Consider the following 11890-nt stretch of genomic DNA (forward strand, 5'->3'; position numbering starts at 1 on the left):
AACATTGCCTGGAATGTCGTACCCCTAAGAAGAGTTCATTTTGTTCAGCCTGTGAACAACACAGGGGTTGTTCAGGCTGTAAGATAACAGGGAATGTTGTCATTGCTTCTCCTCTCCATCAGGCTTATGTTAGTCGTCCTTCTGTTAATTTAGCAGATGTTAAAATTATGTTGCATCTCTTCATGAAATGCCATTCTGTTGACCTTTAAGCTCCATTTCCCTACCAAAACAGTTTCCTCGTTATTTTTTGTACTTCGTATTCAAAATAAATAATAAACATTTTTTCAATATATCCATTCTTGAATTTAAGCAATCTAGCAACAATGAAATATTACCCTTTATTTAGCGGACAACATTTTTGTACACTTTGTAATTAAATCAATATTAAACTCACAACAATAGACACCCTTATTTGCGCTAATTTTATTTAATTAATTAAAATGAACTGAAAAATGTTCTTTTTTAGACTGCATTTAAATGCTTTGCTCTTTCCCCAAAAAACCAGGATAATAAAAGTATAACATATACAATAGACCATAGTGGTATAAGCCACTGCTAGCGGAAATGCATTTAAAAATTATACGAAAAGTCGGCAATGAAGGTGGGTACGTGTGTGTTACGCACAGAAACCCCAAACGGATCAGGAAAAACAGATGGGGAAGGTGGAGCGTCATGAGGGGCATCCTACCAAGGGTGGACCACCCGCTGCCGTATCCATATTTGCATAATGGCTGTGCTGTTTCAAAAACTTGCTAAACACTCTTGATAGACAAGATAAAACACTGTGCTCGCCATTTTTGCGCATAATTTATGTTGGGCGGAGCATTCTCGGCAGGACGTCGGAAGAAGAAGCTGTGCATTTTTCACCTTCTCCGTGGGCGGCTCTTTTATGCGGGCGTGTCAGAGGATTCCGTCTCCATGCAATGATTTCACTTATTTTAATTAGTTCAACATTTTCCAGCTGCGAGATTTTTGCGGCTTACACGTGGAACTGCCTCATTGTGCACTGGTCCTTATCATTAATTATCTAAGTGTACGGATTGTCCGGATGATCATCACCCTTCGCAAACATCTCATATATGGGATTCCACTTGCTTGGTAAGGTGACACTAGGCATCTGGTATGGATTTGAATAAATTAGTAACTTATTCTAAAATGATTCATTGAGCATATTAAATCAGCTTTATGAATACAAATAATATTTACTTTGTATTGAATATTAACAATAGTTAAACTTGCAATTATTTCTGGTAGTTTTTTAGTAATTAATTTCCGATTAATTTGTGATTCTATTAACCAATTGTAAAGTGAATTGATATTATAAATAAATGTTGTTTAAAAACACCATTTAAAAGGCTGCAGAACTTGAAACGCACCGGAATAACTTTCGATAAGTTTGGTTATTCGCCTGTTTGGTTTTGATTTTATTTGGCATTATTCTGTGTCAAGTTCATTTCACAGCCATGTTTCTATGCACGCCGAACAATGAAGGCGAGGGCATATTTATTTTGATTGAAAAATAAATTGAATTGATGAATTTATTATGAAAGCATAGACGGGCGACACAATGGCATTGGCAACGCTTCCTAGTCCCAGTCCTTATCATCCCACGCACTCTGCTGCCACTGGCAGGCATCTCCAATTTGGTGCAGTGAAAATTTACAATATTATTTCACCCCTCCAGCCAGGCCGAAACTCCCTTCCTTTGACACTTGCACAAAGCAAACTTAAAATTTGATGATTTCTCGTTTGTCGCCGCTCTTGGCTCTATTCAAGCCGAAGTAAGGCCAATGAATATTTACTTAAGCGCCTTATACGATGCTTTTTGTATGCAGATTTGTGTTTACAAGCCCGCCCAGCCGAATAAACATGCCACTTGTACAACACGTGTAATTCCATCGAGTTTATTTGCCTAATCACAAATTCAATATGGCAAAGTGTATTGGAACAAATGCGAAGTGCTAAGCATATTTTTTGGCAAAAATGTCTTCTCACTTATGTTTATCGTATTAATGACAAAAGCTGTCGCCTTGGGTAATTGGTTTTCGAATATGAAAGTAGGCCATTTTGGAAAGTGTTTTATAAGTCTGGTGAGTTTGTAATTGGCAGCCATATTAAACCAATCTCAAGAAACTTTTTTATTAGCTGCGAATGCACTCAAACACCAAGCCCTGCTATTATTGAATTTTTGAAATTTTATACTCTGGCATTCTGCATATATTGACCAACTCAATGACCTGCAGCTACTACAAAATGTTGCAGTTGAAAAGGCTACAACAGCTGCAACAATAATAACAATATCAAGTGCGTACTTTATGACTTGACCTGAACCAGTTGTTGACAATTTGTAGTCTACACACTAACCAGGCAAACTATAAATACATATAAAATGTTTGCAAGGGAATGCTATTAAAAGTAACTGAAAGAACTAAATGGATATGCAATAATTTATAGCCATCGAGTGTAAAATACATACATAAACCTAAGCTTATATTCTTTTCGGTCCCTTTTTTTCATTTTTTAGTGGTCTTGAACAAAGTCCTTTCATCTGGTCAATGTTAATAGTCACTTTTATTTCAGTTGAAGCATTTGTTTATGCATGCATTTTTCGAATCTTTCTTAGCCCTGTGTAAGTCTGTGATTTTGCCTTACTTTTGAGTAAATAATTGCTGTGGTTAAGTGAATTAAAATTGCTCCGGCCATTTTCGTATTTACAGAAGCGAAATAAAGTATTTGAAAATTGTGCTCTTCCGTTTTGTGTTTGCATTTTAAACTGTTAACTTTGATCCTTGAACTATGCTAAGGGAACTACAAGAATCCAGCAACAATGATGCAACTAAAACGTGTTTGTTGTAATAACATTTGTGCTTCCTTTTTCTCCATTTGGCCAGACGGCTTTTGTTGCCTTTGCTGGTTGCAGCAGCTTTGTTGATGTTGAATTTTGCAGGGAAAATGCGCTTAAAATCTTTACTTATGGTTTCCCAAGGCAAACACACAGACTGTGAAGGAGACAGTAAAAATCTCAGCAGGGGGAGAATGAAAATCGTTATAGAGCGGGGGCGTTGTTCAAAATGTGCAAAAGGGTGGTGAGCAAACACATATTGCGCATATGCCATGTTAACCGAAAGCTTGGCTCCATTGTCAACAGCTGTTTGCTGTCTTAGTCCTGGTCATGGCTCGCCTGATCCTCTGTCTTCCCTCTCTTTCTGCCGGCCGTTCATCCTCTCTGTCGCTCTGTGCGCTCCTCTATCTTTTTGTCTCTTTCGGTCCAAGTTTTCAATGACAAATGACATGAGCTGTCTCTGCTTCTCTATTAGAGCCCAGATTACACTGTAAGTAATAATCATTATTTCGTATTATTTAAAAACAAATTTCTTATGTGGAATATACAAAAATTAGTAAAAAATAAATATTTGATTTTCCTTTTTAAATATTTTTATGTTTTTCTCAGTGTTAAAACGTTCTGCACAGATTCTCCCATCTTTCTCTTCGTCATTGCTTGCATTGCTCTTTCCTGCTTCCATATGCATAGATGAATAACCTTCCCTCAACCCGCAAAAAAATGTAATGAAACATAAGAGACAACAACAACAGCAGCAGCCAGTTTTGAAGATGTCTTGTCCTGCATCCTGCATGTGTGTGAGTGCGGTCCTGTGACAGTATGCATAAATTGTCTAGAGGAAGACAGCTGAGATTGATTTGCAGGCGACAGTTGCTAGTTGCTGCTGTTGCTGCTGCTAATGTTGATGTTTTCCCTGACGTTGTTGCTGCTCCCATGTTGCAGTTGCTAATGCTGATACACTCAGAAAAAATTTATGATATAACACCTTTTTAGTGGCTGAAATATTGCTTTAAGCATTATGTCTCTTTGCAAACAATCTCATTTGTAAGTATTTTATGTCATTAAAAAGATTAAGCTTTCCACATAGAATTGAAACCTACAAGAAACTTATTTAATTCATTAAAATTTCGACAATTTTATGTTAGTAAAAAACATAAAAGAATATATTGTAAGCAAACAATATTGTAATCATATTTAATAAATTTATATGTACATTTATTTAGGTTCCTTTTGAAAATTTCTTTGAATACAAAACAGTTTGGCCTCAATTTCATTGTTCATTTAATTACTCCTTTTTTGCTGTGGTCCGCTTGTTGTTATTCCAGCACACTTCCCGCATCCCTTGACCAACATTGAAATTAGAAAATTTAAATTCACATGCTTTCCATTGCCGCCTGAAAATGTTTTCATTTCATTTTATTCATTTTTCACTCAAGTTATTTTAAGCAACAAGAAACAAGCGAAGCCGTAAAAGAAAGGCGAAATTTGCATTTGCCAAGCAATTTCAATGGAATTTAACTTGGACAAGATATGAGAGAAAAATGGGAATAAAATTGATTAAATTGTTTGCAGTTTAGCCAGTAAATTCAATAGACACCCCAAACCCGTTTGCCTTCACACTATCAGCCGGGGAAATTATTAAAAAACGATTTTGTGGCAAGAGCTACGGGGCGGGGTTGTAAATAGGGCTCTTGCCACATCGTTGGTTTTTATGGTTTCGCGCACGCACAGAACTTTTGTGAAAACAGGCAGCACCACCAATCGCAAAAGGACCAACAAGACCCACACCAAAGCCAGTTACTAGCAGCAAACAACATCGGCAACTTTCTCTCTTCGAAAGTTGCCAGCTTAGTTACTAGGAAATGTTCATTATGTTCGGTAATCATTGGCAACGAGGGTAGCCATTTGTTGTACTCATAAAATAAAATGAAATGCATCGAAACAAATGTAGAATGGATACTTTTTGTTAATAGATTTTCTAGATTATATTCTATAATATTATATTATTATTCTGTGTATTGCCGTATATAATATTATATGTAGATACGATTCTCTGATCTATAATTTCACGTTGCACCTGAACGTCAGCAACATTCTGCACACCGGCTGCATTAGGGGCAGCAATTGCATTTGAGGTTTTAGCCATTATTCTGAAACACCAACAGAAAACTTTTAACCAAACTTTCGGAGTTGGCCACTCTGAACCGCAGGCTTTCCCAATTCAATTGGTGGTTAAAGACTGAACAGCCGAACGAAAATGCAGGCGAGCCAAATCAGGGAATGAAAATGCCTTCCATGCGGTGCAGGACTAACGAGAAGAGGGGAAAATAAACCCAGGCCGAGTGCAACATTAAGTGGCACATAATTGCTTAATCTCTGCGGCTCTTACACGACATTGTAATAATTTATTTGACAGCACCCGTCCGCCCCCGCCTCCGCTCCCTTTTCGGGTAGTCCAGAGACACGAAAATTAAAACGAAAATTTTTCAGAGCCGAGACAACGACGACAACGTCAAGGCAAATTATGCAGTCAGCATGTCCCCGGGCAGGACTGTAAAAAGGGGTTAACAATACAACAATTTTCATTCCACTTTTCCTTTTTTTTCCTTTTTTTTTTGGTGAGGGTCAGTAGAGGATTTATGGTTAGCCCAGAAGCGGTTACTAGTCGGCATGAATCAGAATTCAGCTGTGGGGCCAGGTCTCCAGCCACCAAGGACTAGAGTTTGCAGTTTCCAGTTCACATTTTTGTGCAATGTGGGTATAATTTAAGCCGGATGAATTTAAACATTGAGTATACGTAATATATGCAAAAGCAGTGCTAACAAGAAAAACGTATTGACCATATTGAGCAATTTCTGAAAGTTTGCTTAGCCATAGAGTGATGAATAAGTTTCTAATTAAATTATTGCTTGTTAATTAACCAAATGTGCCAGTTTCCAGCGACATGTTGAGTGTCAATTTTGGGACTTATCACTAATTACGTCTGCTTCTTTAAAAGGAAACAATAACACAAGTGCATTTGTATGTCATCTACACACATTGACATCGAAGTGAGTCAATTTACACCTAATCAATGTAATATTGAAATGAAGTTGACACACACGGTTGCACTGCACACACACGTTGACACATAAACAGGATGTCTTCAGTTTGCTGTTACTTCTGCTTATGGAAGTGCACTTGTGTGCGTTTGCGTTCCTTACAAATATGCTGCATAATTGCGGGCGCATTTGGAAGATTAATGGATTTTAATTAGAAAACGACCAAATATGCAGCCGGAATCTTTGGCATTGGCGACCATAAATTTACCAGCTCATGATTGATTGATTGACCAAAGCTCGCTCTATCATCATAATATTAAATAATCTGTATCTGGTGCCGAACATTACCGGCCATTTGGATTCCGGCTTGTGGTTTAAAGATAGCACACGACTGTATTGGTTTTTGATATCGGCTGACTTGCTTTTGAGTTGCTTACCTTCCCCATGTCCATTGCTCTTCCTTATTCCATCATTTAATTACAAAATCAAAAGCTGTCAACACATACACTGAAAGTATATTGACAATAGATTTTATTAAAATTGATATGATTATAATTTGCCAAGCGATGAAAAATCCTTTAAATATATCCAAATACCATTATAAATACCAAATAAATGTATCAAATTTTGCTTAGGTCTTTACCCAATATTTTGTGCAGTGTAACCCCAACGACGGTATTCTTTTAAACGAATTTTCCGATGCTCTGCGTGTGACAGGCGGATGCCTAAGGCGTTTATCTGTGTAACATGATGATATCGCTTTTTTGCCTTTTCCCGCTTTTGACGTGGGCGTGGCACAGACACCCACACACGCAAATTTGCACACGCACACTTAGCAAGTGCCGACAGGAGTATAAAATATTCAACCAACGCTGCCGTTGCACTTTTGTTATATCGTTTCGAGTATGTGTCGCGTTTATTTACACAAACCGAACTTCCAACGGAGTCGGAAAAGTTTCGGGAACCCGACACAAAATGTAGCAGCGAAAAAGTGGCTAAAAACCATGTTCATATTTTCAATATGATGTCATGTCAATAACAGTTACCAGTATATTACCACTCACTGCCTCTTTTATTTTTACCACCCACTTTGGCCACACACCAGCGTCTGCATACCTGAAAATATCAAAGGCATGGAGAAAGGGATGTTATATTAAGTTCCCAAGAGCTTAAAACGTGATCCTCCTGCAATGCGCTTCCAATTGAGGGAATGTCTGATGCAAGCTAGCAACCAGGACGAGAACGAGGGGCATTTCTTTTAGACTTGATGAGTTCGGGAAATTTTCTGCTGGGAATGAACAGGTTTGTTGCCTAATTATCGAGTTGATCCAGCTAAAATAAATTACAGAGTAACGTAGTCGCTTATTTTCCGTGAAAATCGTTAACTATGATTTGAATTCCTTGTAAATGCATATAACTAATTAAAAACCAAATTAAATTGGCGTCGGCAAAGTAACGGCAGCTTAGCTCCCAGAAGTCTAGGACTTGCGTTTTATTCATAAGAATATATTTTTAATTACCTATTAAATGAAATGAAGTTTAATAAAGAAAAAGTATAGATGTGCAACTGAAAACCCTTTTTTGAGCCCAAGTCGGCAATCAACTGAATCAAGAAATGTTAGAAAAGTTGATCAAAAGCCGCAGGCTTGCTTACCGTTAGCACCTCCAATAGAGTTTCCCAACTTACCAACGATTACTTGTTGGATTTTTCACAGACGCCCCGTTTGCCAAAGGACCGCCGTTTGTCAGCCACAAAGTGAGAAACGCTACAAGCGCCAAATTTTTCATGGGGAACTAAAAACACCAACGAACACCAAAGAAAGGCACAAGTGAGGATCCAGTTGCTGGAACTTACATCGTTACAGTAAAAAAAAAGGAGGAACACAAAACTAAATATACAATTATTGTGTTTTATTAACCTACTGAGATATATTTTTCTTTAGAAAAGGTACACATATGGAACCATATTTTAGCCCCACTAAACAACAATGCTCTGCAGCTTAGCAATCGTACAATATTTCGTGATTTGATAGTAGTGTAGGCTTGTTTATTTGCATCGCCCAAACAGTTCGTTTCAAGGCGAGCAAACGGGAAAACTAGAGAAGAGGAGTATGCAAGATTTTCCTTTTTTTTTGGACGGCAGCCAAAAGAAAAGCGCAACACAAATACGCATATCAAATTTCTTACCAGTGCAAACAGCAAACGGAGAAAAGCGTAGAGCCGAAGCGAGAGAGAAAGTGTGTAAATGCAGGACATTCCGAATAAAAAAATGGAGGAGCTCACACCAACACACACGAGTTGCATTTAAATGTGTTTGTGTGTGTCTGCACTCAAAGGACTTTTGACTTTGCGTGCAACTGAGCATATGAGCGTGATTTCTGCATTTGAGCTTTGCTGGGCATAAACGAAAGTGTGGCAAGGGGATTCAAAGGATGCCCAGGGCTTGGCTGTCCAGTTTGGATTCACCCCCCTTTCTCCGCTTTCCTCGCCCCTTGACTATGCCACTCTTTTCCGGGCAACAGAAAAAAGCCTGCTGAAAATTCAAGCACTTCAGCATACACAGAGAGAAAATATCTTTGTTATGATTGTCAGACTATTCGTTTTGGTTGATTTAAGTTAAATTGAAATTCCATTAAATAAATTGTTAGTATACTTTTAAACTTATTTTAAATGAATTGTATTTAAATTAACATTGTTGTAAATATAACCTATTAATAGTGCAATAAATGGTATATGTATTAAAAGCAATTCAACATTTTTTAATTGAATATCAGACAGTAATAAATAAATCAAAAAAGTAGTTGGAACACCTCTGGTTCCAGGACGTAAGCGTTTGGCGTAGTCTTACACAAAGATTTACGTGCAAAATGTTGACACAAAGTGCGTCAAAGTGGAATTGCGTTTCGTATGTAACTTGAGTATGCTCTTTTGTTAACACGATGACGATGCTGATGATTTGGGCGGTGATGAAAAAGATGATGATGCTGCGCCACGCCCATGCATTTTCCACTTGTCAGCCTTTTCCAACGTCCCAAATTACGGGCATTTTTAACAAGGCATAACTCTCGGCCACACACACAGTCGCCCAAGTGGTTTCCCTGATTCTCCAAATACTGTTGATTGTTGCATCGGTCGGTGCAAATATCAAACGACATTTTTGCACTCAAAAGTGTTGAGAAAGAATGCAAAGAAATTCCAATTGTCCGAATGCCAAACACATGCAAATTTCATGGCAAGGAAAAATATGAATAAAATTTGCAACACAGCTTAAGAAGTTGTTAGTTATATTGTGCTTAAAATAAAGTATTTAAAGACTTATATTGCCGGATATCAATAACTAAATGTGTAAAAAGGATATAACTACCTTTTTTTTAATTTAGTCCTTTAAAAGTGTTCCTTAAGCCATTTTCATAAAGAAAGCAGTTAGTTTACAGATATGGATTAGATGAGAAATATAGTATCTCCTTAAAAGAAAGGATTTAATCATATGGATTATCTTACTATTGATTTGCCTAACTATGAAAATAAAACTATATACAAAGCTATATTTATTCTACCATTAAATACTTAAACATTTCCCCGTGATAAACGCAGCTGAAATAATACGCTGGTCTAGACTATCCTTCAAACTTAAGCCCTGAATTCTCCACCTACTCTCTCTCTCGTCTTTCCACTTTCGTCCTTGTTTGTGCATTAACCCTTGGACTTAGCAGACTCCTTTGGACACCTTGGAAGTTTTCACCTTTTTCCCTTTCTGTGTGTGTGTTTGTATAGAGAAGGCGACGTAATTACGCCAAACGGACGGCCAGGGGCACCGCCCACTCCTATTGCGCACACACTCTTACATTTTTCAGCACTTAAGTGGCCTTAAACACCTGCTGATGCTGCTTGTTGCAGGTGCAACATTGTTGCAGTTGTTGTCTGTGTCATGTCCTCTGTAGCTTCTGTCCTGTTTGTAGCAGCCATTAGTGCTGCACCTAAACACAAAGCGAGGTTAATTCTTAATAAAAAATGTAAGCATATTTTTTATGCTTTAAAAATATTAGTAAGAAGTATTTTAATACTTCTCGCATGAGAGTTATTCAAAGTATATTTTTCAAATTTAATAATGAAAACTTCTTAAGCTTATTTAATTTAGTTTTCATAGCTTTGATACATTTTTATTTCCAGTGCAGTTAAAATCCAAAGCGAACTCTACGTGACCATAAATAAAATTGACAAATGTGGTTTGGGTTTTTTTCTTGTTGTAGGTTGGTAATATTTCCTGGATTGCCAACCGCATTTCGTGCGAAATTCGCTAATTTAAGTTTGCTTTTTCTGACAAAAAAAAACATATTATGCAAATCGTGGAGTGGAATATTTTAGCAAATTATGTATTCTATATCGCGATTAGCTTGAGGCAAACTCAATTAGTTTAAATGCAAATCGCTCGAAAGGAAGACGTCGAAATCGAAAAAGAAAAGTCGAACGAAGATAATGATTGGATTATCATTTTCATTATCGTCCCTTTTTCGTTCATAAGAGCGAAGTGAGTGGAATTTTTGATTTCGCCGGCGGCAGCCAGTTGTAAGTACATTCGATAATCGCACAGCTTTTGTTTAAAAGCTTACATAACATTTAATTTGATTGCTGCATACGCTCAGACGCTCAAACGGCCATGAAAACATATTGAGCAGCAGCAACAAAAGGCAACAATAGCCTCCATAAAAGGCGGGTTTATTAGCTTCCATACAAACACATTCGTAGTGGGAGTTTTGAGTGGGTGGAAAATCTGGAGAGGAACCGAGGCGGACGGAGAACCTCCGGCAATACAACAAACGGCAGGAAACAAAGTGGCCTAAAAGCACATCAGCCAACAGAAGCAGGCACTCGAACTGGAACTCGTTCAGGTGACAAAAGTTTCATGGTTTAAAAGTAGCATGCCTCTTGACTTGATTAAAAAGATCTAGATGCGAGATTATCACAAAGATACATTTATTTTATTCCAAAAGAAAAGAAATTGTTTAAGCTCGGACATATTTGTCATTATAATTAATTGTCATTAAACCGTTTATTAACAAAATATTGTGATACAATATATTAAATATGTGTTTGCCACCTTTTGTTGCCTGTACGACTATCCAACGCATGAACGACAATCAAATACTTGCGCATACATACCCACACACATGCGCCACACTCACACACACAGATAGGTATAAGCACATACAATTCAATTTCCTCAAAATGCTGTATTTATTATTTCCTCATTGCATTTGGTGATGACGTCGGTGGAGTTGGTCCGTAAATCGGAACAGTTAAGCAACCGAGACGTTAAATCGGGGGGAATGCGGCTAACAGAGTAGCGCACACATGCACAGCTGGGGTCAAAATATAAGTTACTTGACTTGGTTTTATGTAATTATATTAAGTACTTTTATTATTTTATAAGACGAAAATTTCGAAAAATCCGCTGTAAGTTAGCATAACTTAAAAATATAATATATCAAACATTCCAATCTTTTTCCACCGAATTCACCTCAGCTGTATTTATGAAATTTGACAATATTGTTGGCATACAAAAGGCAACATCCGCGCAGGTAAGGAAGACAGACACAGTCTGTGGGCGAAGTAAAAGGGGCAGTGGGGGGGCGGGTTGACTGGCAGAAGCAAGATCCTGTGTGCAAGGCTTTCATGCTTTAAACAATGCGATAAAATGGTATTAGTCACGTTAAATTGAATTTATTTAAGCGCGCTTTTAGGCGCACCAGCGGGCAAGGCTCTTTTAAGCTCCCTGTCTCGCTCTCACTCTCTCCAGCTATCTCTTTCCCCCGCTCTCCCTTTGGCACTGTGTGTGTGCGCCTGTTTTGTATTTGTATGCGAGAGTTAAGCCTCATTGTCAGCATATCCTTTGAGTGTTTTATGTTGCAGCAGAGCTTGCTGGCTTCAATTGCTACCTGAGCTTATCTCACCGTCGTGCTATCTCCCTTTGCCTGTAGGCGCAGCCCTCTCACTCTTTCCACCTCTC

The sequence above is a fragment of the Drosophila mauritiana genome, chromosome 2L (genome assembly GCF_004382145.1).
Source record: "Drosophila mauritiana strain mau12 chromosome 2L, ASM438214v1, whole genome shotgun sequence".
Lineage (NCBI taxonomy): Eukaryota > Metazoa > Arthropoda > Insecta > Diptera > Drosophilidae > Drosophila > Drosophila mauritiana.